The following is a 27,065-nucleotide window of genomic DNA, read 5'->3' as shown; positions in this document are numbered from 1 at the left end:
GAAGGAAAAGACCAAGGAGGAAATTTCTTCAGGGAATAAGGGCTCTGAAGCATGATCATGTATACTGGGAAATCCAGGATGCAACATGCGTACCCAGGGCCAGATGCATCCTCACAAAAAACTTGAGAGGATCTTAGGCTTGCACCTCTGGTTAATCTTTGGGCTTTGCACAAGTATGAGGTAAAAGCTAAAGCAGAGTTTTAGGTGGCCTGGCTTAGTGTTGAAGGAGTGCTCCAGCACAGAGCCAATCTTCAAAAACTGGGACAGTAGTTTTTTTCTTTTCCTTTTTGGCTCCAAGTATTTAAAGAAATTCCTATCAAGTTGATGACTAAATGCTAAGATAACAACACAGAGACTTCAGTGACCACATACAACAAGAATCTATTGCAAAAAATAGTTTAGAAAAGTCATTAAATCAGTGGACAATTGCAGCCCTCAATAATCAATAACAACAAACCCAGAGGATGGGGAGAAGATGATTTACATAGTTACCGGTTTATGATATTCACATTTTCCGGTTTTCAAAAGCAATTCAGTGCATACAAAGAAATAGGAAAGTGTGGCCCATTCACAGGTGATTAAAAAAGAAAAGAAAAGAAATGGACAGAAAGTATTCCTGAGAAAGCTTGTACCTTGGACTTAATAAAGACTTTAAATTGATTGTCTTAAATATGCTAAAAAAGTTACAGGAAACCATAGACAAAGAACTAAAGGAAATAAGAAGCAAGATGTATGGACAAATAGAGGATATCAACAAAGAGATAAATTATAAAATGGAACCAAATAGAAATTGTAGAGGTGAAAGGTACAATTGCTGAAATTGAAATTTCACTAAACTAAATAAAAAATTTACTCTCAGAACTTCCAGAAGGAATAAGCAAGCCCTGCTGACACCTTAACTTTAGCCCAGTGAAACTGATTATGGACTTCTGACCCCCAGAACTGTGAAAGAATAAATTTATGTTGTTTTAAGCTACTAAATTTGTGGCAACTTGTTGCAGCATCAATAAGCAGTTAGTCCGACACTTTTAAATCAATTCCAAGCATTAAATTCCTCTCTCATTAAAATACCTAGAGTGGTGTCTATTTTCCTGTCTGAGTATTGATAAGTAGGTGTTTTATCAATATTTGTGGAATAAATTAATGTATAAAATCTGTAAGGTCCAAAGCTAAGGTCCAAAGTCCTCCACTCTCTTAGTTTGGGTTCCTCTAGAAGCTGACCCTGAGCTAAGAAGTTGGTTGCAATGTTTCCTGGGAAATATTGATAAGGGAGTAGAGACATGAGACAGGGAAGGGAACACAATCAAGGTCAATGCAGGGAATGACATCAAGCAAGTTATCACTAGGGAAAATTGAAAGCTAATCTTATCGGGGAACTCTGGGAGCCAGTGTTGTGCACGCACCTCAGAGTTATTCTACCTGGGGGGCAACAGAACGGGAGAATTTCTCACCAGCTGTCATCAGTCCTTTCTTGAGAGCTGCACCAACTTGCTGGTACCTCTGATCTGCCACAAGTAGGGGCAGAGCAGGTTCTGGCGGTCAGAGAAAGTTCTCAGACCATAAGTTACCAATTCTGGCAGTTGAAAGGTAGGTGGGCATGCACTGAAGTGGTAAGGGCTTGGAGTTGGGGGTAGAACATCCACAACTTCATCTATACTCACAAAATATACTTTAGTCAATCCAGTCCAGGTTTACCTCTTTCCTATTAACCAATAGACATACTACATACACCACTCCTTAGCAAAACAGTGCCTTGGAGGCAATAATGTGCACATTTTGTCCCTTAGTAGGTCTTCGGGATTTCTGACAGCAAGAGCCATGACTTATTTTTCTTTTATGTTTCTCACAATGCTGAGTGCCATAGTAACAGATATTTTAGGCCCTTAATATATATTGTTGAATTGAATTGATTATCATAATTGTGTAATAGCTATTTCTTATCTTCAAAGGTGGCTCCCTGTTGAGTTTTCTGTTTCTTCTTTTTAATCTTTTCCTTCAGCAATGTTTTAAATATGCATTAGCAAGTGATAATGAGGGAAACAACCTAAAGATTTTATTTCTAATGTAAGTATCTCCCTACCTACCAATGTGTTCAGCCTTTGAGGAAATCAATGTTAATACCTACCATTAGCCTTTCACAGCCTCTTCCATTTTCTTACAAATATACATGAATGTGCACATGCTTTGTTTTTATTTTTACAAAACATATGACTATATTATGTACCTTCCTTTGCCAATTGTCAGTTTACTTGATAATAGGTCATACACACCACCAGGTCAAAATAGATTTAGTTCATTTATTTTAACAGTTGCAGAATATTATCTTTTGGATGTACTGTAATTTATTTAACCATTATTTTATTGATGAACATGTAATTTGCCTCCAGTTTCTTTTTGCCTCCTTAAACAATGCGGCAGTAAACATCCTACTACAAATATTCATTTATATGCGTCAAAGTGCTATTACTATGTCAAAGAGTATGTGCATTTGGAATTTTCATAGATATTGCCAGATTATCTGCCACTTCTTATCCATATTGAAAATTCTCATTTCTCTTAAACATTTCATATTTTATTTATATGTAATGGGATTTGTCTAACCAGCATTAATATATACATGGTTATGAATGATAAACTGGCATGGTACTGCTAGGAATCATTTGCATATATCAATTGTCATGAGGATTTTCTGCTGAAGGGAAATTGTAGGAGTTTCTTTGTGTCTTGGAGGAGAGAAATGTGGCAGAATCTGAAGCACAGGCTGTGCTTCTTTTGTCTAAGCAATAAAGTACGATGCAGCTTTGGGGAAGCAGGAGATTTGTCCCCACTTCTAAATGGAACACAGCGTAGTTGTGGCAGCAAAGAATCTGGCACACAAAAATGCCTACTTAGCTTGGAACATCCTAGGGGATTAGCAGAAATAACTGGGTTGTACTTAGTTCAGCAGTGGGTAACAAAAGCCAGTGAGACAAGTGTTGTTGCAATTAAAGTAGCTGGCCACTTTCCTCCCCCTAGATTTGTACCCATTGGCTAGCAAGGTATGGGAAACTTACCTTACATATACATTGACTTGAATTCTCAAATTGGTCTAAAATCTCATAGCACTTTGAATAGACTCACTTCCTGAAATAGCAAATTATTTTTCTCTGTTGATCCTTTTATTACTGTAAAAACATTTCAGAGTAGAGAAATATAATGAGATGAAGAAACATTTTATTAATATAGCTGTGAACCTTTTAATTGAAGTTTATGCTTTATATTGTTTGCAAATGAGTTTCAAAAATCATAAGAAAACTGTCCTTCTTTCTGGAAAATTCCCATTTCAAAGCTAAAATGAAAGCATTTTAAAAAATAAATTTTCAACAACAAAACAGTGTTAATAGATATACCGAAGGGCAATTCAGTGGCGAGAGAAGGCATATATGTTTTACGTACTAACCCAGCTTTGCCAAGTTTCCCGCTTTGCTGCAAAGTTCATTTTCAAAACATTGGTAATCTATCATTTGACAGCTTGTTGCTTCTGAAATTCTGAATTTCTGGTATGCAGCTAATGTATGTACATTTAGAAAACACTAGATCTGAATTCATATGTATGCAACTCTTAAATTACATGCTGCTGTCAGGTATTGACTTTTATGGTTGATAGCTTTAATATTACTATTTGTGCCTCTATAAATTATTTTATCTGAAGCCAAAAAAGATGAAAATCCAGGTTTTATTAATAGATATACTAAGCATAACACTCAAGACATAATTGATATGAATATCAATAGCATGATTTTAATAACATCAAACATTTTGGTGTCATAGGGAAATGTCTTCTAAATGCAGAGTGTGAAGGGTGCAGTGAATCAGGGGCAGGCTCGTAGGAGGAAATACCTGACTTGAATCTGAAAAGAATAGAAGAGTCTGAAAACCATTAGAGACAGCATTTGAAATAGTCCGGAATATTCACATTTATCATAACCTTGATTTTTACAACCATAAAAATTATAAATTTTACGAACCAAAAACAAAAAATTGGCTGCAATGAGGCCATCAAGATTTCTAGAACTATGCAAACAATGGGGATTTGTTAAATGTTGTATGGAAAATGTGTGTGTGTGTGTGTGTGTGTGTCTGTGTGTGTGTGTGTGTTGAGAGGGGAAAAGGAGGTATTTAATTAAAGAGAGAGACTCCTTTAGAGTATTTCCTAATGACAGGAATTTATAACTTTAGGATGTTTGGTTTCTCTCCAAGTTTGGATCTTAGCTTTGTATAGTGGCAGATGTATGACGAAGGAGGGCTTTGACGGGGTTTCTTTGAGAGAGGACAAAGTGATGCAGATGTAACAGAGGGCAGAGAATCCCTTAATGAAACTCCTTGCTGATCAAGTTTGAGATAAGAACACACAGAGGAAGTCCTGACAACAGAGCCCCACAAAGTGTCGAACGCCTGACATTTGACTCATGGAAAAAGGGCCGTTGATCGACCCAAAGTGAGGTAGAGCAAAATGGTCTTTAATACTTCCCATTCAGTCTCTTCTCTCCCTTTCTAACTTCAAGCTCTATGGCCTCAGCTTACTCTCCAGTTACTCAGAACTTGATGTGGTTTGGCTGTGTCTCACCCAAATCTCATCTTGAAGTCTGGTTCCCATAATCCCCATGTGTCATGGGAGGGACACGGGGGGGAGATGGGAGATAATTGAATCATGAGAGAAGTGCCCCAGGATGCTGTTCTCATGACAGTGTATTCTCATGAGATCTGATGGTTTTATAAGGGGCTCCCCACATTTTCTCTGCATTTCTCTCCTGCCACCATGTGATGGATATGTTTGCTTCCACTTCTGCCATGATTTTAAGTTTCCTGAGGCCTCCCCAGCCATGCTGAACTGTGAGTCAATTAAACCTCTTTCCTTTATAAATTACCCAGTCTCCAGTATGTCTTTATTAGCAGGGTGAGAATGAACTAATACAGTAAATTGGTGCCGGGAGTGGGACACTGCTATAAAGATACCCAAAAATGTGAAAGCAACTTTGGAAGTGGTTAACAGGCAGAGGCTGGAACCATTTGGAGGGCTCAGAAGATAATAGGAAAATGTGGGAAAGTTTGGAACTTCCCAGAGACTTGGAGGGCTCAGAAGACAGGAAGATGTGGGAAAGTATGGAACTCCCTAGAGACCTGTTAAATGGCTTTGACCAAAATGCTGATAGTGATATGGACAATAAAGTCCAGGCTGAGGTGGTCTCATATGAAGATGAGAAACTTTTTGGAAATGGGAGGAAAGGTCACTCTTGCTATGCAGAGACTGGTGGCATTTTGCACGTGCCCTAGAGGTCTGTAAACTTTGAAGTTGAGAGAGATGATTTAGGGTATCTGGCAGAAGAAATTTCTAAGGGGCGAAGCATTCAAGAGGAAAAAGAGAGAGTTACATCATCATGGCAGACAGGAGGCTGGACTAGATTGCAGCTCTGGACAGAGCAGTGTGTGGAGGCTCACATTGTGAATTCGAGCTCCAGATCCACTGCAAGACAAACTGACAATTCTGAGAGGACCCACAGACCCTCTGAAGGAAGCAGACTGCTCCCGCAGGACCCAGGAGGCACTCCATATACTGTAATTGCCCCAACTGCAGAAGTAGGAAAGGGAAACCCTCCTCTCCCAAACACACACCCCACTGGAGAAACTGAAGGTCTGAAGTTTCCAACCTTACCTGGAGCTGAGTTAATGTGGAGAGCCAAGTGAAATACAGAAAGCAGGAGAAAGACCCTGGGAACTCGCTGGGTCCCCAAGCAGCCCATTCCTGCCTGGTACCACAGAGATCCATCAGGAGGGTAGCCAGAGAAGCAGGGGGTAAAACTCCGCAGGGAGAAGGAAATCTGTAGCTGAACTTCGTAACAATTTGAACGGGGTGAGAAGCCTCCTGGCCAGAACTCAAGAGCATGCACAAATTTGGCATGCAGACTCCTCAGGCAAGGGAAGAACCAAGGCCTTTTCTTTTGCAGCTGGAAGGCAGGTCCCCTGTAACAAGTTTTCAAGCCTATCTCACCCACCACCTGGAAACAGACTCTGGGCTTTTGGAGTGGGGAAAAGTGGGAGTGAGACTGGCCCTTCAGTTTGCATGGGAGCTGGGTGAGGCCTGTGACTGCTGGCTCCCCCCCACTTTCCTGACAACCTGCGTGACTCAGTGGAGGCAGCCATAATTCTCCTAGGCACACAACTCCAGTGACCTGGGAATCTCACCCCGATTCCCCACAGCAGCTGCAGCAAGACCTGCCCAAAGAGAGTCTGAGCTCAGACACACCGGGCCCTGCCCCCACCTGATGGTCCTTCCCTACCCACCTGGGTAGCAGAAGACAAAGGGCATATAATCTTGGAAGTTCTAGGGCCCTGCCCACCACAAGTTCCTCTCCACAGTACCACAGCTGATGCTCTCTGGAAAGCACCACCAACTGTCAGGAGGCCAACCAGCACAAAAATAGAGCATTAAACCAACAAAGCTAAGAACTCTCACAAAGTCCGTTGCACCCCTCCACCACCTCCACCAGAACAGGCACTGGTATCCATGGCTGAGAGACCTATAGACGGTTCACATCACAGGACTCTGTGCAGACAACCCCCAGTACCAGCCTGGAGCCAGGTAGACTTGCAGAGTGGATAGACCTAGAAGAAGGACAACAATCACAGCAGTTCAGCTCACAGGAAGCTACATCCATAGGAAAAGGGGGAGACTGCTACATCAAGGGAACACCCTGTGGTACAAAATAATCTGAACAACAGCCTTCAGCCCTAGACCTTCCCTCTGACAGAGCCTACCCAAGTGAGAAGGAACCAGAAAACCAACCCTGGTAATATGACAAAACAAGACTCTTTTACACCCCCAAAAAATCACACTAGTTCACCAGCAATGGATTCAAACCAAGAAGAAATCCCTGATCTACCTCAAATATAATTCAAGTTTAGTTATTAAGCTAATAAAGGAGGGAGCAGAGAAAGGTGAAGCCCAGTGCAAGGAAATTAAGAAAAAAAACAAAAAGATGCAAGAAATGAAGCAAGAAGTATTCAAGGAAATAGATAGCTTAAAGAAAAATCAATCAAAAATTCAGGAAACTTTGGACACACTTTTAGAAATGCAAAATCCTCTGGAAAGTCTCAGCAATAGAATTGAACAAGTAGAAGAAAGAAATTCAGAGCTCAAGGACAAGGTCTTTGAATTAACCCAATCCAACAGAGAAAAGGCAAAAATAATAAGAAAACAGGAACAAAGCCTCCAAGAAGTCTGGGCTTATGTTAAATGACCAAACCTAATAATAATTGGTGTTCCTGAGGAAGAAGGGAATTCTAAAAGCTTGGAAAACATATCTGGGGAATAATCAAGGAAAACTTCCCTTGCTTTGCTAGAGACCTAGACATCCAAATATAAGAAGCACAGAGAATACTTGGGAAATTCATTGCAAAAAGATCATCACCTAGGCACATTGTCATCAGGTTATCCAAAGAAAAGACAAAGGAAAGAATCTTAAGAGCCGTGAGACAAAAGCGACAGGTAACCTATAAAGGAAAACCTATCAGATTAACAGATTTCTCAGCAGGAACCCTACAAGCTAAAAGGAATTGGGGCCCTATCTTCAGCCTCCTCAAATGAAACAATTATCAGCCAAGAATTTTGTATCCACCAAAACTAAGCATCATATATGAAGGAAAGATACAGTCTTTTTCAGACAAACAAATGCTGAGAGAATTCATCATTACCAAGCCACCACTACAAGAACTGCTAAAAGGCGCTCTAAATCTTGAAACAAATCCTGGAAACACATCAAAACAGAATCTCTTTAAAGGATAAATTACACAGGACCTATAAAACAAAAATGTGAGTTAAAAAGCAAAAACAAAAAACAAAAAAAACCCAAAGTACACAGGCAACAAAGAGCATGGTGAATGCCATAGTACCTCACATTTCAATACTAACATTGAATGTAAGTGGCCTAAATGCTCCACTTAAAAGATACAGAACCACAGAATGGATAAGAACTCACCAACCAACTATCTGCTGCCTTCGGGAGACTCACCTAACACATAAGGGGATTCACATAAACTTAAAGTAAAGGGGTGGGGAAAGACATTTTATGCAAATTGACACCAAAAGCAAACAGGGGTAGCTCTTCTTGTATCAGACAAAACAAACATTAAAGCAGCAGCAGTTAAAAGAGACAAAGAGGGACATTATATAATGGTAAGAGGCCTTGCCCAAAAGAAAAATATCATAATCCTAAACATATATGAACCTAACACTGGAGCTCCAAATTTATAAAACAATTACTAATAGACTGAAGAAATGAGTTAGACAGCAACACAATAATAGTGGGGGACTTCGGTACTCCACTGACAGCACTAGACAGGTCATCAAGATAGAAAGTCAACAAAGAAACAATGGATTTAACCTATACGTTGGAACAAATAAACATAACAGATATATACAGAACATTTCATCCAATAACTGCAAAATATACATTTTATTCAACAGCACATGTAACTTTCCTCAAGATAGACCATATGATAGGTCATAAAACAAACCTCAATAAATTTAAGAAAACTAAAATGATATCAAGCACTCTCTCAGACCACAGTGGAATAAAACTGGAAATCAACTCCAAAAGGAACCTTCGAAACCATACAAATACGTGGAAATTAGATAACTTGCTCCTGCATGAGCATTGAGTCAAAAATAAAATCAAGATGGAAATTAAAGAATTATTTGAACTAAATGATAATAATGACACAACCTACCAAAACCTCTGGGGTACAACAAGGGCACTGCTAAAAGGAAAGTTCATAGCCCTAAACACCTACATCAAAAAGACTGAAAGAGCACAAATCGACAATCTAAGGTCACACCTCAAGGAACTGGAGAAACAAGAAGAAACCAAACCCAAACCAACAGAAGAAAGGAAATAACCAAGATTAGAGCAGATTTAAAGGAAATTGAAACAGAAAAAAAAATACAAAAGATAAATGAAACAAAAATCTGGTTCTTTGAAAAGATAAAATCGATAGACCATTAGCAAGATTAACCAGGAAAAGAAGAGAGAAAATCCAAATAACCTCACTAAGAAATGAAACAGGAGATATTACAACTGACACAACTGAAATACAAAAGATCATTCTAGGCTACTATGAATACCTTTATGCACATAAACTAGAAAACCTAGAAGAGATGGATAAATTCCTGGAAAAAATACAGCCCTCCTGGCTTAAATCTGGAATAATTACATACCCCAAACACCAATAACAAGCAGCAAGATTGAAACAGTAATGAAAAAATTACCAACAACAAAAAAAAAGTCCAGGACCAGACAGATTCACAGCAGAACTCTACCAGATATTCGAAGAAGAACTGGTGCCAATCCCTTTGACACTATTCCACAAGATAGAGAAAGAAGGAACTCTCTCTAATTTATTCTATGAAGCCAGCATCACCCTAATACCAAAATCAGGGAAGGACTTAACCAAAAGAGAAAACTACAGACCAATATCCTTGATGAACATAGATGCTAAAATCTTTAACAAAATACTAGCTAACTGAATCCAACAACATACCAAAAAGATAATCCACCATGATCAAGTGGGTTTCATACCAGGGATGCAGGGATGGTTTGACATATGCAAGTCAATAAATGTGATACACCACATAAACAGAATTAAAAACAAAAATTACATGATCATCTTAAAAGACACAGAAAAGGCATTGGACAAAATCCAGCATCTCTTTATGATTAAAACTCGGCAAAATCGGCATACAAGGGATGTATCTTAATGTAATAAAAGCCATCTATGACAAACCCACAGCCAACATAATACTGAATGGGGAAAAGTTGAAAGCATTCTCTCTGAGAACTGGAACAAGACAAGGATAGCCACTCTCACCACTCCTCTTCAACATAGTACTGGAAATTCTAGCCAAGGCAATCAGACAAGAGAAAGAAATAAAGGGCATCCAACTAGGTAAAGAGAAAGTCAAACTGTCACTGTTTGCTGACAATATGATCATTTACCTTGAAAACTCTAAAGACTCCTCCAGAAAGCTGCTATAAATGATAAAACATTCAGCAAAGTGTCCAAATACAAGAATAATGTACACAAATCAGTCGCTCATCTACACATCAAAAGTGACAAAGTGGAGAATCAAATCAAGAACTCAACTCCTTTTACAATAGCTGCAAAAATAAATAAATAAAATACTTAGGAATATACCTAACCAAGAAGTTGAAAGACTTCTACAAGGAAAACTACAAAACACTGCTGAAAGAAATCACAGACAACACAAAAAAATGGAAACACATCCCATGCTCATGGATGGGTAGAATCAATATTGTGAAAATGACCAGACTGTCAAAAGCAATCTACAGATTCAATGAAATCCCCATCAGAATATCACCATCATTCTTCACAGAATTAGACACAACAGAGCCCACAAAGCCAAAGTAAGATTAAGCAAAAAGAATAAATCTGGAGGCATCACACTACCTGATTTCAAACTGTATTTTAAGACCATAGTCGCCAAAACAGCAAAGTACTGGTATAAAAACAGGCATATACACCGATGGAACAAAAAGAGAACCCAGAAATAAACCCAAATACTTTCAGCCATCTGATCCTCGACAAAGCAAACAAAAACATAAAGTGGGGAAAGGACACCGTATTCAACAAGTGGTGCTGAGATAATTGGCTAGCCACATGTAGGAGAATGAAACTGGATCCTCATGTCTCACCTCATATAAAAATCAATTCAAGATGGATTAAGGACTTAAACCTAAGACCGGACACTATAAAAATTCTAGAAGATAACCTTGGAAAACCCCATCTAGACATTGGCTTAAGCAAGGATTTCATGACCAAGAACCAAAAAGCAAATGCAATAAAAATAAAGCTAAATAGCTGGGACCTAATTAAATTAAAGAGCTTTTGCATGGCAAAAGGAATAGTCAGGAGAGTAAACAGACGACCCACAGAGTGGGATAAAATCTACATAATCTATACAACTGACATAGGACTAATATCCAGAATCTACAATAAACTCAAACAAATCAGTAAGAAAAAAATCAAAGAATCCCATCAAAAAGTGGGCTAAGGATAAGAATAGACAATTCTCAAAAGAAGATATACAAATGGCCAACAAACATATAAAAAAAAACCTCAGCATCACTAATGATCAGGGAAATGCAAATCAAAACCACAATGCGATATCACCTTACTCCTGCAAGAATGGCCATAATCAAAAAATCAGAAAACAGTAGATGTTGGCCTGGATGCGATGATCAGGAAGCATGTCTACACTGTTGGTGGGAATGTAAACTAGTACAGCCACTATGGAAACAGTGTGGAGACTCCTTGAAGACCTAAAAGTAGAACTACTATTTGATCTAGCAATCTCACTCCTGTGTATCTACCCAGAGGAAAATAAGTCATTATTTGAAAAATACACTTGCACATGCATGTTTATAGCAGCACAATTCACAATTGCAAAAATATGGAATCAACCCAAATGCCTATCAATCAACGAATGGATATGTCAATGCTGGGGCATTGCCTAGTGGAACTGTGAGAAGGTCACTGTCCTCAGGAACTCAGAATCCTCTGACAGCTTGCACTGTACGCCTGGAAAAGCTGCAGACACTCAACACCAGCACACAAAAGTAGCCAGGAGGGGAGCTGTATCCTGCAAAGCCACAGGAGCAGAGCTGCCCAAGGCCATGGGAGCCCACCTCTTGCACTAGCATGACCTGGAAGTGAGACATGAAGTCAAAGGAGATCATTTTGGAACTTTAAGGTTTAGTGACTGCCCTATTAGTTTTTGGACTTGCTTTGTTTTGGCCAATTTCTTTCATTTGGAATGGGTATATTTATGCCTGTACCTTCATTTTATGTAGGAAGTAACTAACTTACTTTTGTTTTTACAGGCTCGTAGGCGGAAAGGACTTGCCTTGTCTCAGATGAGACTTTGGACTTGGACTGTTGGTTTAATGCTGGAGTGAGTTAAGACTTTGGGGCACTGTTGGGAAAGCATGAGTGTGTTTTGAAATGTGAGGACATGAGATTTGGGAGGGGCCAGGAGTGAGATGATATGATTTGGCTGTGTCCCTACTCAAATCTCATCATGAATTGCAGTTCCCATAATCCCCATATATCGTGGGAGGGACCTGGTGGGAGGTAATTGAATCATTATTTCCACGCTGTTGTTCTGCTGATAGTGAGTGAGTTCTCATGAAATTTGATGGTTTTATAAGGGGCTTTTCCCCCTTTTGTTCAGTACTTCTCCTTGCTGTTGCCATGTGAAAAAGGACATGTCTCCTTCCCCTTCCACCATAATTGTAAGTTTCCTGAGGCCTCCCCAGCCATACTGAACTGTGAGTCAATTACATCTCTTTCCATTATAAATTAACCAGTCTCAGGTATGTCTTTATTAGCAGCATGAGAACAGACTTACACAGAAGTCCTCTGTTAGTTGTTTCGTACCAGTATATATCCTTCCTGGGCAGTATCAAGTTTGGCTGGACATTTTACCACTAGCCTTCATTTCTTTTTACCCTAATAAAATCTTAGCCTTCCTGAAGTTCGTTCCCCCAGAGTTTTACAATTAAAGCAAATTGGATCATCAGTCAATATGATGTTTCTTATCTAATATACTGACATCCTAACAGAATCTCTCAGAGCTGTTCAAAGGACAGGTTTTTTTCAAGTGGCTAGTATAGGTTCAAATGATGGTCTTTTAATTTGAACAAGTGGATGGGGGAGCTTCTTTAGGGGTGGAAGATTTCTTGCTTTTCCTCAAACCACATAATGTAGAGAGCTGCCTATTCTACCTAAGCATAAGCCCATCTCTGATGCCTTGTCCACATCGGTTTCCCTTGAGGTGTGTAGCTCATTGTCACACACTCAAGGTGATGCCCAGTATACTGTGCTCAGCTTATGTTACTGCCCATCTACTAGGTATCCCCTGTCCCCATGGGCCTTAACTACTTGACTTGCTTCCCAGTAAGAGTGGTCCTAAGGAGGACTTGGGCTTTTCCTGTGCTCTTTAAAGCTCTGGCTGCCCTCCTTCCATGATCAAAGAGGCCCTTATGCTCAGTTCTGACTGATAAGGAAAGGCTGTCATGCCTGCAAACTGGCTGGAGTGGGCCCACAGAGGGCCTGCTTTCTCAGTGATTTTCCAGAAGGCCACAGAAACTCAACCCAAAAGTGCACGTAAGCTAGTGTCCTGTTGACCAATAAGATACTTTTTTGTATATACTCTCCTTCCTCGCTTTTATTTTTTCCCTCCTTCTTGCTTCCCTGGGAGAATACTCCCCAGTAAAGGGTTACAATATAAGCTTCTACTTCTGGCTCTGTTTTCTAGAGAATCAGGGCTAAAAAAAGAAGTAAAAATAGATTATTGACAATGTCAAAGAAACATCCTAGTGTATCTCTATTTTCCTAACTATAAGTCAAATTTAGTCCTGTTATAGTTGCCCAAGGATTATGGGATACAGGAAGTGGTCAAGTGTCATATGATGTAGCATGGAGTGATGGGGGTGAACATAGCAGGAATGTCTGGAGCCTGGACTGCAAAGGGCAATGACCCAAAGGCATAAGAAAGTTCATATAAATGCAAGGTTCTCAGATGTGTTTGGCTACAACGGTAAGTGTCACTTGTGCCTCAGACAGTGTGGAAAAGAAATTGAGATAAGGAAATGATGAGCAAACCCTGAGGGTGATTTTTTTCTTTCCAGGCACAGGTTTTGTGGACATCTTGCCTTGTTGGCCTGGCAAAGGGTCTAAGAGCTGGGTTCAGTTGGGAGTTTCTGGGAAGTCCTGAGGAGCAGAACACTGCTCAAGTTTTCCTCTGGGTCCACATGTTCTCAAGGTCAAGTAAAGCTTATGTGTGTATAGACTTGATCATTGACCTGCAAAACAAAGAACCCACCTTTACATGTGGTTCTTAAAATACTTTCCACTTTACAACCAATTTCTACTCACCATTCTTAACAAGTTGAAGATTTGAAATGACCATATGCATAACAGGATAAGCGTCTCCACAGGTTCATGCGTGAAGCTAGAGGCTGAGAGTGGACAGTGTCCTCTAAATGAAATGAAGGGGAAACGTAATAATGGCTTTTAACAAGGTCACATTGAAAGGGAATGACAGGATAAATTGGACCATTTGAGAACTTTGCCAACTGTAAAAATTAAGGTTACATTACTAAAAAATCTACCTAGATAATCTTGGGCTCTGAAAAATAGTTAATGAGAAATGGACCTAATTATTTGAACTGAGATGCAGAAAATGTAGTTCATGTACCTATTAAGGATACATCAGATGCCCAAGGTACCTGAACAAAAATGCTGACAAAGATCAATTTAATATTGAATGATTCATGCCAGGAGACCTAGAATTTTTTTGAATAAGAGACTTAGGGGGGAAGTCTGCTGAAATAAACAAATCCTGAGATAATATTTAATTTAGATTTGGGTCAGTAGATAAGTTTGATTTTTTAAATAGGTCTAAAGTTGAGAGTCTAAAAAAAGACTTGACAAAAATAGACCAAGTGCTTTTTAACTTAAACCAAAGAAGAATTTTAAAAATACAGAAATAATCAGGTGTAGCAATATGTTTTGTTTATTCCCTTAAAAGAAAAAAAAAATCAACATGTTTTAGGAATTTAAAGTTTTCAGGTGATTTTAGATGAATTTATATTGTTTGGACAATCTTCTTAAAATATAAAAATGGTAAAGAAAAAGAATCTTACAAAAACTCAGTCATTTAATTTTGAGAAATTAAGAAAAACCATTCCAAGCACTTGGTTAAGTCTTTTATGTATATTATCTTGTTGATTTTTCAGAATAACTTTTTAAGGAAATAATTTTTGTAACCTCATGATAGATAAAACAGGTTTAGAGAAGTTAGCTAATTTGCCCAAAGTCTTACCCCTTGTAAGCCAAGACTTGAACTCAGGTCTCTCAGATTGAACGGTGTGGTTAGACAGTGGGACTTAGACCCTGTGCTGTCACCAATCTGCTAAGTGCACAGAGCATTTCACATGTGTAGTTCAGCCATGCAGATTAGGTTTTTAGCTTGTCATTCTTGGTTAACTAACTGTCTTTGACAAAGTCTGACTGCTCTTGCTTCTCTGGCATTCATTTTTGGTATGACCACTTTTTCTAGCATGTGGAAGAAATATTTACATGTTTGGATGTGTCTTTTTGTCAATCAAGATACAAACTAATATGGCAAAGAGATGAAAAGCTTGTCTCCATTTAAGCAACTCCATAGATTTCGGACAAAGCAACAGAATTTGGCGATGATGGTGCTCTAAGAATGATCGAATGGATAAAGTTCCTAATGACAACACCCAGGGAGGCATGATTGGTTTTCTTTTGCTGCTTTCAAGGAAGTGTGTACTCTAGCCAAATTTAGGATGCCCCATAAGACACCAGGAAATGTTACAAAATTTTATGCAGTAAAAAACAACCTTTAAAATGTTTAAGATTCCTTCATGTTTAGCAGCCTCGGATTTCATTTTTAACAAATTTTATAATATACCAAATTTAATGAGGTATTGTCTGAATATAGAGTTTGTCTATTTTAAAAAAGAAAGTAGTAAGACTGAATTTATTGTGACCTATGGGATCATAAAATTTATGGTCATGGGCTTTGAAATTAAACTGAGTTTGAATTTTAGTTCTGCTACTTCCAGGCTGTGAGGCTTGGAAAAGTTATTTTGCCTCTGTTCCTTGTTTTTCTCATCTCATTGTAAGGATTAAATGAGATCATGTATTATAAATGCATCCATCGTATTCATTTATTATTATTTATAAACCATACTTGTACAGTCAGTGTAGCAAACTTGATTTTACAAGCAAATCAAATTTCTTCAATGTATATATTTTGGATTCTTAAGTCAGTGTATTGATTTTAAGGGGTAAAGAACGTTAAAAAAATAATATACAAACGTATGTTTTTCCATTTTCTCTTTTCCCCTACTTTCTTATCATCCACCCTCCACCTGTCATGAAAAGGAAAGAAAAAGAGAGAGGAATAAGAAACAGGAAGGAAGGAAGGAAGGAAGGCAGACAGGCTAGCAAAGAATGAAATAAAACAAAAATTAATTTTTTAATTTTCTTTATAATTTTTGGAAATTTAACTTATTTAGATGCTGCTATTTAAAATACATACATAGTTCAATAAATTCAGGAAGGACACTAGGCTGAAAAATTTTCCCTTCGGTAAAACTGACACCAGCAACTCATACAGCTTGTCGGATCTAAGGTCTCACTGGGAGGCACAAAGGAAACAGGCAGCAGAAGGAGACATCAAATGGTGCAGCCTGCAGTTCCCAGCAGTGACTCTCAACAGGACTGCACGCATTAGCATGGTTCCTGCAGGAACTACTGCCCAGCTGGTTGTCAGTGGAAGTGTGGACACAGGCTACCCTCCTTTCTCCTATCCTTATCTGGTTTCCCAGCAGCAGATGGTGATGGTAGTCACATTTTTCCAGCTGTCCACACTACAGAGGAGGACCCAAGTTTGTCTCTACACTCCCTTCTCTCGTTTTGAGGAGTCTGAGGGCTGAAATGTTATGTAAGAGAAAGATCTGATTTGATACTTTGGATCCCACTAAAATTCTGTAATTTTTATTTTTAATGAAAATTGCTAATTAGTACAAGCTTGGATAGTGGAAAATTAATAAATTCAAGCACTCTATAAATAACTAAAGTATTAATAAGCATCTCTCTAAGAGTTTGGGTGGAAAATTATCTTAATTTTACATTATTATGGAGAGGGCATGAAAAATTACTTAATCATGAGATACATAATACTTATCAGTAAAATCAATTCAGGGGTAATGTAATAGCCAAATGTTCTATTATGATTTTAAAGCCATTATCCAAATTAGTTGCTGAAGAAAGAAACTAAATATAATAAGAACTGTAGAACCATTAGTAGTATTTTGGTCTCACTAAAAGTAAGCTATAAGAATGCTCATCTAAAATTACAAACATAATTAAAAAATCACAGAGGCCTTGAAACAAAACACAAAATGACAATCATGAAATCCATCAACTGCTCTAATAGCAACTTATGTTTATATGGTGACTTACACTTTGAAATGAGATTTCACAGATGTTATTGTAGTACAATATCCTTTGAAGTAGATGGACATGCCCCATTATTCCTGTTCACTAGATGAATATACTGAGACTCAAAGAGATTAGGTAACACGGCAACATCAGACCTATAATCCAGTTTTCGTGTCTTCAGAGTAGGTCTTTTTTTTTCCATCTTTGCAGGTCATAGATGTTAACTTTTATTGTATAGCAGCCATTGAAAACATCTCAACTTGCTCGAAGAACTCAAATATTTATCTATATTTTGTGTATATGTGTGTGGGGGTGGGGATACTGGTGCTAATGTTGTGCTTCTCTGTTGCATTGATGGCCCCAAATGAAACACATCTCTTGATATTCTTGTCTTTGCATATTCTGCCCTTTGTATCAGAGCAGGACCTGTGTTTGCTTAAACCAAAAGAACACAACTGAATTGCTATTATTGCAGTTCTGGGCCTGACCCTTAAGAAGGTCTGGCATAGTTTGCTTTGTACTCTTGAAAGCCCAAGATATTCATGACAGAAGGCTGACTAGTCTGCTGGAGAGGCCACTTGCATAGAGAGATAAAATGGAGAGGCTACTTGGAAAGAGAGAGCCTCTAAGGCAGCAAGGAAAGAGAAGCTCAGACATTCCAGAACCCTGGCTGAGCCCAGTTTGCAGACAGTCTGCCTGCTGAATTTAATCAGTGACCCCAGAGGGTGACTAACAGAAGAAACCCCAGCTGAGCACAGCCTAGGCTGCAGGACTGGGAGAAAATAAAATGAATGTTGTTTTCAGCTACTAGGTTTTATGGTGGTTTGCTACAGATAGATAACTGAAATAAATGTCAAAGCAATGGGCTTCAGGCTTCATTACTCTTTCCAAGCACACAGTTACTGAATAAGCAAGTATTCCCCAATCCTATATCTCAAAATCCAGATGACAGTTCTATGAATTCTGCATTGGATGTGTTTCATCATCAGGGAAAAAGAAAGGCCTGCTGTGAAAGACCAAAACATTCATGAAACTGACTTATTTTGTATCAGAGCAATAATGCTGCTAATTGTTTAAACCAAAAACCCAGGCACAGTGTGGCTGCTTAGATATGAAATGACACTCCATAAACTTGTAATTTCATTTCACATCCATGAATGCATTTTCATCCTATGAGGACTGCTGTGTTTGCGGGTGCTTTCAATTCCGGGAATGTCATCTGGGAAAAGAGAGAAGCAACTTGGCCATGAAACTGCAGGTTTGCAAATTAGCAAATTTTCAGCATTCTGTTCATTAGTGAAATCAATGACACTTTTAAAGGACTGAGAAAAATTGTCAAAATATGAGCATATGAAAATCATGACATGAATGGGACTTTAGAAACTCAGGGGTGAATGTTGGGGAGACACAGCACAGGAAGAATCCTTTGATAAACTCCCAAACAGTCTACAGTTGGTTACATCAACCGAAGTGACTGTTCTGCCTCTAGGTCATTTGCAACTTTGGAATTCTTGCTTGGAACTGGCTTTTTTGGGTCATCACTTGGTTTAAATTATTTTCTCTTCAGATTAAGAGCACACCAGATGTTAAGCGATTCTCTTCAACTGTGTGATTTTAAAGGAAGTTACTTTAAGATAGTTATTAACTTAACTGTATATTTAAGATTTAATGCAAAAAACAATCATGGTTTTCATAATGGAAGCACATGATTCAGAGTGGGAGGGAAAGGCCTAAACTAGTATATGGTAAGATCTAGTTTTTCCAATTGTTTTATCTTGCCTGCCACTGGCTTGTGTGAATTCTTCCAGAGGCAGCTGATGGTTGTTAAGTAAGTTAAAGATGGCCAAGAAAAGCCTAACATACAGCCCCTGCCTTCAAGTGGCTTAGAGTTTAGTTCAAAAACCAGTGATATGGGAGACTCTTAACCATTCTCAGAGTCAGAGAGCCTCAGAGATGCTAATGATGAAACCGGTCTTTCCTTTGTTTAGAAAAATGGGCACAAATTAGATATGCACATTGCTTTCCTCTCGCTTTTTGTGTCAATAGGCAGCAAGATTCCCTAGTTCCCACCTCTTTTTAGTCACCCCAAATACCTACAATCTTGAAATATATCAACTACCCTATAGCAACTTACATTAAATGATGCCTTACAGTTTAAAATCCAACTTCGTAGTTGTTTTTTTTTTTTTTAAATCCTAAAATGTAGGTGAGGCATGAACTACTATTCTTATTTTTTTTTTTAAATAAATAAACTGATGGAGAGAGATCCACGCAATGTGTTTAAAAGTCAGGAGGTTGTACACTTATAGATAATAAGTTGTTGACTTTTAGCAAAAACTCTCCAGAAACACAATTCTTATTCTGTCCAGTTACCCCAGTTGGAAGTCAGAGGGGGTAGCTGTGAAGGAGTAGAGTACTTACATGGAAAGAAAGATGAGTATCCTATGGTGTGCTGAGGATAACTTTTCTTGTGGAAAAAGAAAAGTCATAAGTTCAGAGGCCATGGGGTTGCTGGGATGCCATTAGGAAGGAGTCAGCCCCTCACCCGACTTCCCACTTTTAAGTGGGTGTCAACCTGTATGTTAATTGCAGCACTATTCAAAATAGCAAGGATGTGGAATCAACCTAGGTGCTCGTCAATGGTAGATTAGATAAAGAATATAAGGTACATGTACACCATGGAATACTACACAGCTATAAGAAAGAATGAAATCATGTCCTTTGCAGCAACATAGATGCAACTGGATGCAATTATCCTAAGCAAACTAATGCAGAAACAAAAAAACAAATACTGCATGTTCTCATTATAAATGAGAGCTAAACATTGGGTACACATGGACATAAAGATGGGAACAATAGACACTGGGGACTAAAAGAAGGAGGAAAGAGGGAGAGGGATAAAGGTTGAAAAACTTCCCTATTATGTACTATGCTCACTACCTGGGTGACGGATTCAATTATACTCCAAGCCTCAGCATCATGCAATGTAACTTTGTAACAAACCTGTATATGCACCCTCTGAATTGAAAATAAAAGCTAAATAAATACATGAATATATAAATCATTTCCAAAAAGTACACAGAAACTACCAACTCAAAGCAGAAAAGAAATGACAGGATGAACATGGCAGAAAGCTCCTTTTTTAAAAAAAATCCAGTGCCGAACTAATGCATGCTTCCTGATATGTAGGAGAGCATTAGGCTTACCCTGTTTGAGCTATTTTCACTATGGTGTATGCATGCACACATACATGCATACTCACATGCATATGTGTATGCACATATGTACATGCACACACATTCATATGTTATTGCTTTAATCCACTGTATTTAGTGGACACATAACCTGGAGAAAGCACTGTGCCTTTTCTATTTTCATCTGTACCATACCTGCTGAGAAGCTTTCAGTACCATTTTGAATAGAACTAGAACAAACTGCACTATTTTGTACAATCTCAACTGTCCTCAAGCTTGAGCTACAGAGCAGAGAACATTTTCCATCTTCCCACAACAAACAGCATCCTTCCAACGTGTTTGAACAGGACATATTTTCTAGAACAAAACTAAGACATGAACTGGACTGATGGAACATTTAGTTTGAATTTCTGATCTCTAGTAAATGATTCAAACTCTCTGTGCCTCAGTTGTCTTTTTAGTAAATTGAAGAGGATTAGGATTATTTCCTGATAGGAAATTCTAACCATGTGAGAATTTTTTTGATATTACTTCAACATGAAAGAAACAGGTTTACTGTAAATATAGGATTGTTGTTGTTTTTTCCCAATGGTTCTGCGAACTCAATTAAGAGCTAATCTAGGATATACCCTGTGTGCACTGACATTTATTTTATCCTTTCTCATGAGAGCCAAAGGACAGACACAGTTAATCCAATGATGGCAAATGAATAAACCTCCTCCACAGCCCAGTCCAGACATTTCTCATGCTTTGTCTAGCTGTCTCTAATTTTCTGTTTGATTTTCTACCACTCACAAGCAAGATAGAGGGTTGCTTTGGCAGAAATTAAATGTGCAAAAATGTTTTACCATCTGCTGGAATATTCTTGGATGTTATCCTTCCAGTAGCACTCATTATTAAAAATATTTATTGGACATGAACAATATATCAAATTCTGTTCAAAATATGGCTGCCTCACAGTTACTACTCAAACAAGAATGAAAAAAAATCACATGATTTTAAAATAAAGATTGCATTAGTTCTGTCCCTGAATTTTGCTACTCTTGACACTATTTTTCCCTTCTGAGGAAGAGTGGTACTATTTTTCCTCTCTGAGGAAGAGAAAGTTATTTAAGGCAAGAACAGCATTTCTCTTATTTAAAATATGAACAGCCCTTAACACAATGCATATTAGTAGAGGCTAAAAATGTTGATTCACTGATAAATTTGTAAAGCCTCTTTTATCATCTGAATTGCAAGTTTCTCAAGGGGCAATGACAGGATTTACTATCTCTTAGGTATGTGAACATCTGTTAGTTTTTGGTTTTGTATTTTATTTTCAGTGCCCAGAATCTGACGCTCCAGTCTAGGTTTAGAAAAACACCCACTGTAAAGGCTGAAACACCAGATACTTATTTTTCCCAGCCTCCCTTGCAGCTAGGGTACTGGCAGACAACCTAGTTAGATCAGTTAGGAGCTAATAATGTTAAGAATAAAGTACTATGTAGAATGTATTTGCAGCAGAAACATTTGACATTACAGGAGTGGCAGTGGTAGCAGAGTTAATAGTGAAGGCTGTGTGGCCAGTGTTCATAGAAGTGGCAGAAATCCTTTTTCCAAATCCTTCATAATTCTCATTGTTTTCCAAGCCTTATTTTATGACTTTGTAGGTAATTATCTAGCCCTGAGATACAGTCAATGAATTATCTTCTGCTGAAATCAGGCAGGACAATTTCTGTGGCTTCCATGTTAAGAAACATAGCTGATATGTTGGGTTTATTCTGAAGCCTCTTCAAAATAGAGTTTTAGTCAACACCCTATAGTCCATTTACCAAGCATCATTTTGTGTTCCATCCATGGAAAATTCTATATTCTGTTGTATTTTTAACTGTTTTTATGCATTAGTCTTGCCTGCCCCATGATATTATAAAGAACTTGCAAGCAGAAATCACATTATCTTTCTTTTTAACCTTAGAGTCATACAGAGTTCTTTAAAAAGAGTACATGTTGAATACATACTTGACTGATTGATATCAGGTAAACAACATCAGAACAATAGTCATTAGCACAGTGGGTATATGACTCAATAAAAAGATAGGTGCCATTTTTTTCTGGACCAAGATAGAGAATACATGAGTTGCTTAAAATTAAAATTCAGTGCCATATAAGAGGAGCAAAAGATTTTTACTGAGTTCAAACTGCTTTGAATTTAGTTTAGTCAAATCAATTTTTGTAACTAGACAGTCTTAAAACGGAGACTAATTGTAGGTGTAGCCTTCAGGCTAAAATTAGACAAAATAAGAATAAAAGGATGGATTTTCAATGTCATTGGTCTAACGTCAGTTTTAGATTAATGATAATAGTGCATGTTCTACCTCTTTCTTTATTTCTTCTTTTCCTGCCCCAAACACAATCATGTAACAAAGTCAGAGGAAATTGGTTTGAGATTGACTGTCAAAGGGATTCAAGAAAGGATTGAGGGAGAGAACTTGATGGTGGGGAAAATCTCTGAAAATATGGCCTTGGCTGTGGAAATGGGCCTGGGAACTGAGCTGTATGTTTCAGGCAGGGAACTTTGGTAGTCAGTTGGTGGTGGGAGGTGGTATAGAGAACTACTTGTGTCAGAGCAGAAAAGATTATATCTGCATTTAAATAATTAGAATCTGATTCTACAGATTTCAGTGTTATGATGAATCAATGTCAAGCAGTTCCTTCTGTTATTCATTAATTCAACAATCATTTATGGAAGATTTTTTTTCTGTCATGCATTGCTCTAGGCTCTAGAGCTAGAACAGTGAGTGAGACAGATGCAATCCTGAGCCCAAGCAGTATGTATTCTAGTAAGAGAGATAGATAAAAAGCCATCAAGGAGGCAGAAATATATTCTAGGTATTAGATAGTGATAAGTACTATAAAGAAAAATAAAGTAGGATAGGGAGATAGAGGGTGATAGGGCTGCAATTTTAGGCAGGGTTGTCAGAAAAGGTTTTCTCTGAGGTGGTTACATTTGGGAAGAAACTTCAAATGAGGAAGTAGGCCGGGCACAGTGGCTCACGCCTGTAATCTCAGCACTTTGGGAGGCCGAAGCTGGTGGATCACGAAGTGAAGAGATCAAGACCATCCTGGTTAACACGGTGAAACCCTGTCTCTACTAAAAATACAAAAAATTCGCTGGGCATGGTGGCGGGCGCCTGTAGTCTCAGCTACTCGGGAGGCTGAGGCAGGAGAATGGTGTGAACCCGGGAGGCAGAGCTTGCAGTGAGCCAAGACGGCACCACTGCACTCCAGCCTGGGTGACAGAGTGAGACTCCGTCTCAAAAAAAAAAAAAAAAAGAGAAGTAATCCAAGAAAACATCTAGGAAGAGGAAAAAACAAGAGAAAAGTCCCTGAGGCATGGTTGTACTTGACTTGCTTGAAGAAAAGCAAGGAGGCTAGTTTACCTGGCACTGACTAAACCAGTGGAAGAATCATAGGAGATGAGGTAGGAGAGCGTACTGAAAACTGTGATGAACTGACCAGATTCCCCTTCAATGAATAAATTGTTGCTCCAGCTGTTAAGAGTGCTATGGGCAGACAGACATCAGCTGTCAGGTCTTCCAGGGATTGCTCCAGCTGCTAAGAGCCACCTCAACCAAGGTCTTGCCCCTTCTGGGGGCATCCTACACCCAATCACTGATCAATGAAGGAGTATAAAATGCCAACATCTTGACCTAACTCAGGACAACTCCAAAGAGCCATTCCATCTTCAGAGCTTGCCGTGAAGTTGGCGAAAACTATTGTTGTGCCTAAATCGCAGTTTGCCCTCTCCCTCTGCCCACTCTTCTTTTGTTGTCCTCCCTTCCATAGATGTCGATTCCAAGGGCATTCCCTAATAAAAAATGTGCCCTCTAAACTCCAGAGGGATAATTCAACCTGCTTCAACAGTGAGGTAGGTGACTGGATTCCATTGAAAGTGTTATGGAAAGACTGTGGGGTTCTGAGCAGAGAAGTAATGTAATCTAATTTATATTTTACAGAGATTACTTGGTTGTTGTAAACTACAGAAGGAAAAGAGAGAAAGTTAGGAAAGTATTGAAGTAATCCAGGCAAAAGGTGATGATGACTTAGACTAGAGAAGCATTGATGGAAGTGATGAGAAATGAATAGGTTCAACATGTTTTCTGAAAGGAGAGCTGAAAGGATCAAGAATCTTTAATTCATCAAAGACGCTATAAAACTCAACAGTTAGCATCAGAAACAAAAGAGTCAATTAAAAACATGGCCATTTTACAAGGATTACTTTGTTTAAAATGGATAAAAACACTGGCTGGGCACGGTGGCTCACGCATGTAATCCCAGCACTTTGGGAGGCCGAGGCGGGCGGATCACGAGGTCAGGAGATCGAGACCATCTTGGCTAACACGGTGAAGCCCCGTTTCTACTAAGAAAATACAAAAAAAATTAGCCAGGCGTGGTGGCGGGCGCCTGTAGTCCCAGCTGCTAGGGAGGCTGAGGCAGGAGAATGGCGTGAACCAGGGAGGTGGAGCTTGCAGTGAGCCGAGATCGTGCCACTGCACTTGAGCCTGGGCGACAGAGCGAGACTCCTCAAAAAAAAAAAAAAAAGGGGGGGATAAAAACACTAATATAAGTCAAGTCATCTCTTATATTCATAATCTAAATGGTTTGTTTATTTCACAGAAACAAATATCTCTGGATTACTTGGTAGAATGCCCAGTTAGTGCTGGTAGGCTAAGCACTCTTCATACCAGGTGTTAGCAAATTACAGCCGACGAGACCAATCCAGCCTGTTGCATGTTTTCATGTGGCCCATATCCTAAGAATGATTTTTATATTCTTAAATGGTTAAAAAATCAAAACAAGAACAGTATTATATGAAATTATATGAAATTCAAATTCTAGCATCCATATAAAAGTTTTATTGGCACATAACCAAACTGATTTGTTTATGTATAGTCAATGACTACTTTCATGTTATAAGAGCAGAGTTGAGTAACTGTGACAGAGACCATATGGCCCACAAAGCATAAAATATTTACTAACAGACCTTTAGAAAAAGTTTGCTGACCTCTAATTTATCTCACAGAAGTACAGCCTGGTGGAATGCCCAGTTAATGCTGGTGGGACTGGTGGCCTGTTCACTTACCCTAACTTTGTTCCTGCTAGATAACAGTGTGATGAGCAGTCATTCAGGGTCAGTTTGTTTAAGAAGGGCCTATGGAATTCTGGCTTTTTCCATGGTTCCTTTTGCTCATTTCAAGGTCTGTTGTGATACCATGGCTGTTAGCAGTTTCTTATGATAAAACATGGGCTTGAGACCTCTTCAACTGTCCTTGTAACTTTCAACTAATCATATCCATGGTGCAGCATACAGTGACAAATAAAAGCAAATGACAAATATTTCAGTACCATTTTCCACAATTGTCTATGTGCTCCAATTTCTCCTTGTTCTCCTTGTTTTCCCCCTGCCCCAGCAATTTGGACTTGACATTTAAACTTGATCTTCCAAGTATTGATCCTTAATATTCTCTAGGGATTTTGCCTCATACTTGCCTTTATATTCTTCAACTCATAGCTCTCCTAGAGGAAGCTCTAGACTGGCTTTGGCCCCAGGACTCAATCCTAGTACTGTTCTTCCTAAAGGACTCTCCTTTCCACCAGAGTCTGCCTTACCAGTTGGTTGTTTTTCCACTGTGCTCCTACTGTTGCTCCATGGTCATCTTCTCTCTCTTTACATGAACACACTCTGCACCCAGCTTCACTTTACCCCATCTCCCTCCTTTGAGCTCTTCTTTGCATCCACTCTTAATTAATGCTTTTCTCTCTTGACCAGAGCACTATATCAACCAAGAGAGGCCTCTTGGGCTTCTAAGGGTGCAGGAACCACATCTTTTTCCAGGAGACCTATCAATCTACTTATTTAAATTATAACAGGAAACCTAGTTGTTACAACTTATATTTATTGAACGTATATCTCTGTCTCTGGTGGTGGCTTGTATTAGGCTGGTAGAGCTGCCACAATAAAATACCACAGACTGGATGGCTTAAACAATAGAAATTTATTTCTCACAGTTTGGGAAGCTGGAGTTCCAAGATCAAGGTGCTGGTAGGGTTGGTTTCTGGTAAGGTGTCTCTTCCTGGTTTGCAAATGACTGCCTTCTTGCTGTGGACTCACATGGCCTTTTCTCTGTGCATGTACAATACTGGTGTCTCTTTGTTCACTTATGAGGACTAGTCTGATTGGATTACGGCTCCATCTTTATGACCTCATTTAACGTTAATTACCTCCCTAAAGGCCTTACATACAAATACAGTCATATTGGGTGTTAGGGCTTCAACATATGAATTTTAGGGTACACAATTCAGGCCATAACAGTGCATTACAAACTTTACTTACAGTAGCTCACTTATTTCTCTCAACAGTTCCATGAGGTAGGTGGGTGCTCTTATCATTCCCATTTTACATATGCAGAAACTGAGATTCATTTTGGACAAGGTTACATTTGTGGTACCTTTGGTAGATTTCATACTGAATCCCAGGTCTGATGAAACCCACAGCTCACTCCTTTAATCTTTCCTGTATGTGGCTTCTCAACGATTATCTAGCTATTTTAAAGGATTTACATAAATTAACTCTAATTCATGGGATAACTCTTTTTCTGTCACTGGTTATGAGTAACTTAGCAACCTCTAGAATTATTTAGCCAAAAACCCTTGCTGCCCATATGATCTGCAAGACCTGTACTGCCTTAGGCTGATTGTGGAGGAGTCTTGGAAGACAGTGGAAGTCAATTCAATGTA

Source organism: Theropithecus gelada, chromosome X (assembly GCF_003255815.1).
Source record: "Theropithecus gelada isolate Dixy chromosome X, Tgel_1.0, whole genome shotgun sequence".
Lineage (NCBI taxonomy): Eukaryota > Metazoa > Chordata > Mammalia > Primates > Cercopithecidae > Theropithecus > Theropithecus gelada.
The sequence above is the reverse complement of the archived record's forward strand: the minus strand, read 5'-3'. Positions refer to the sequence as shown.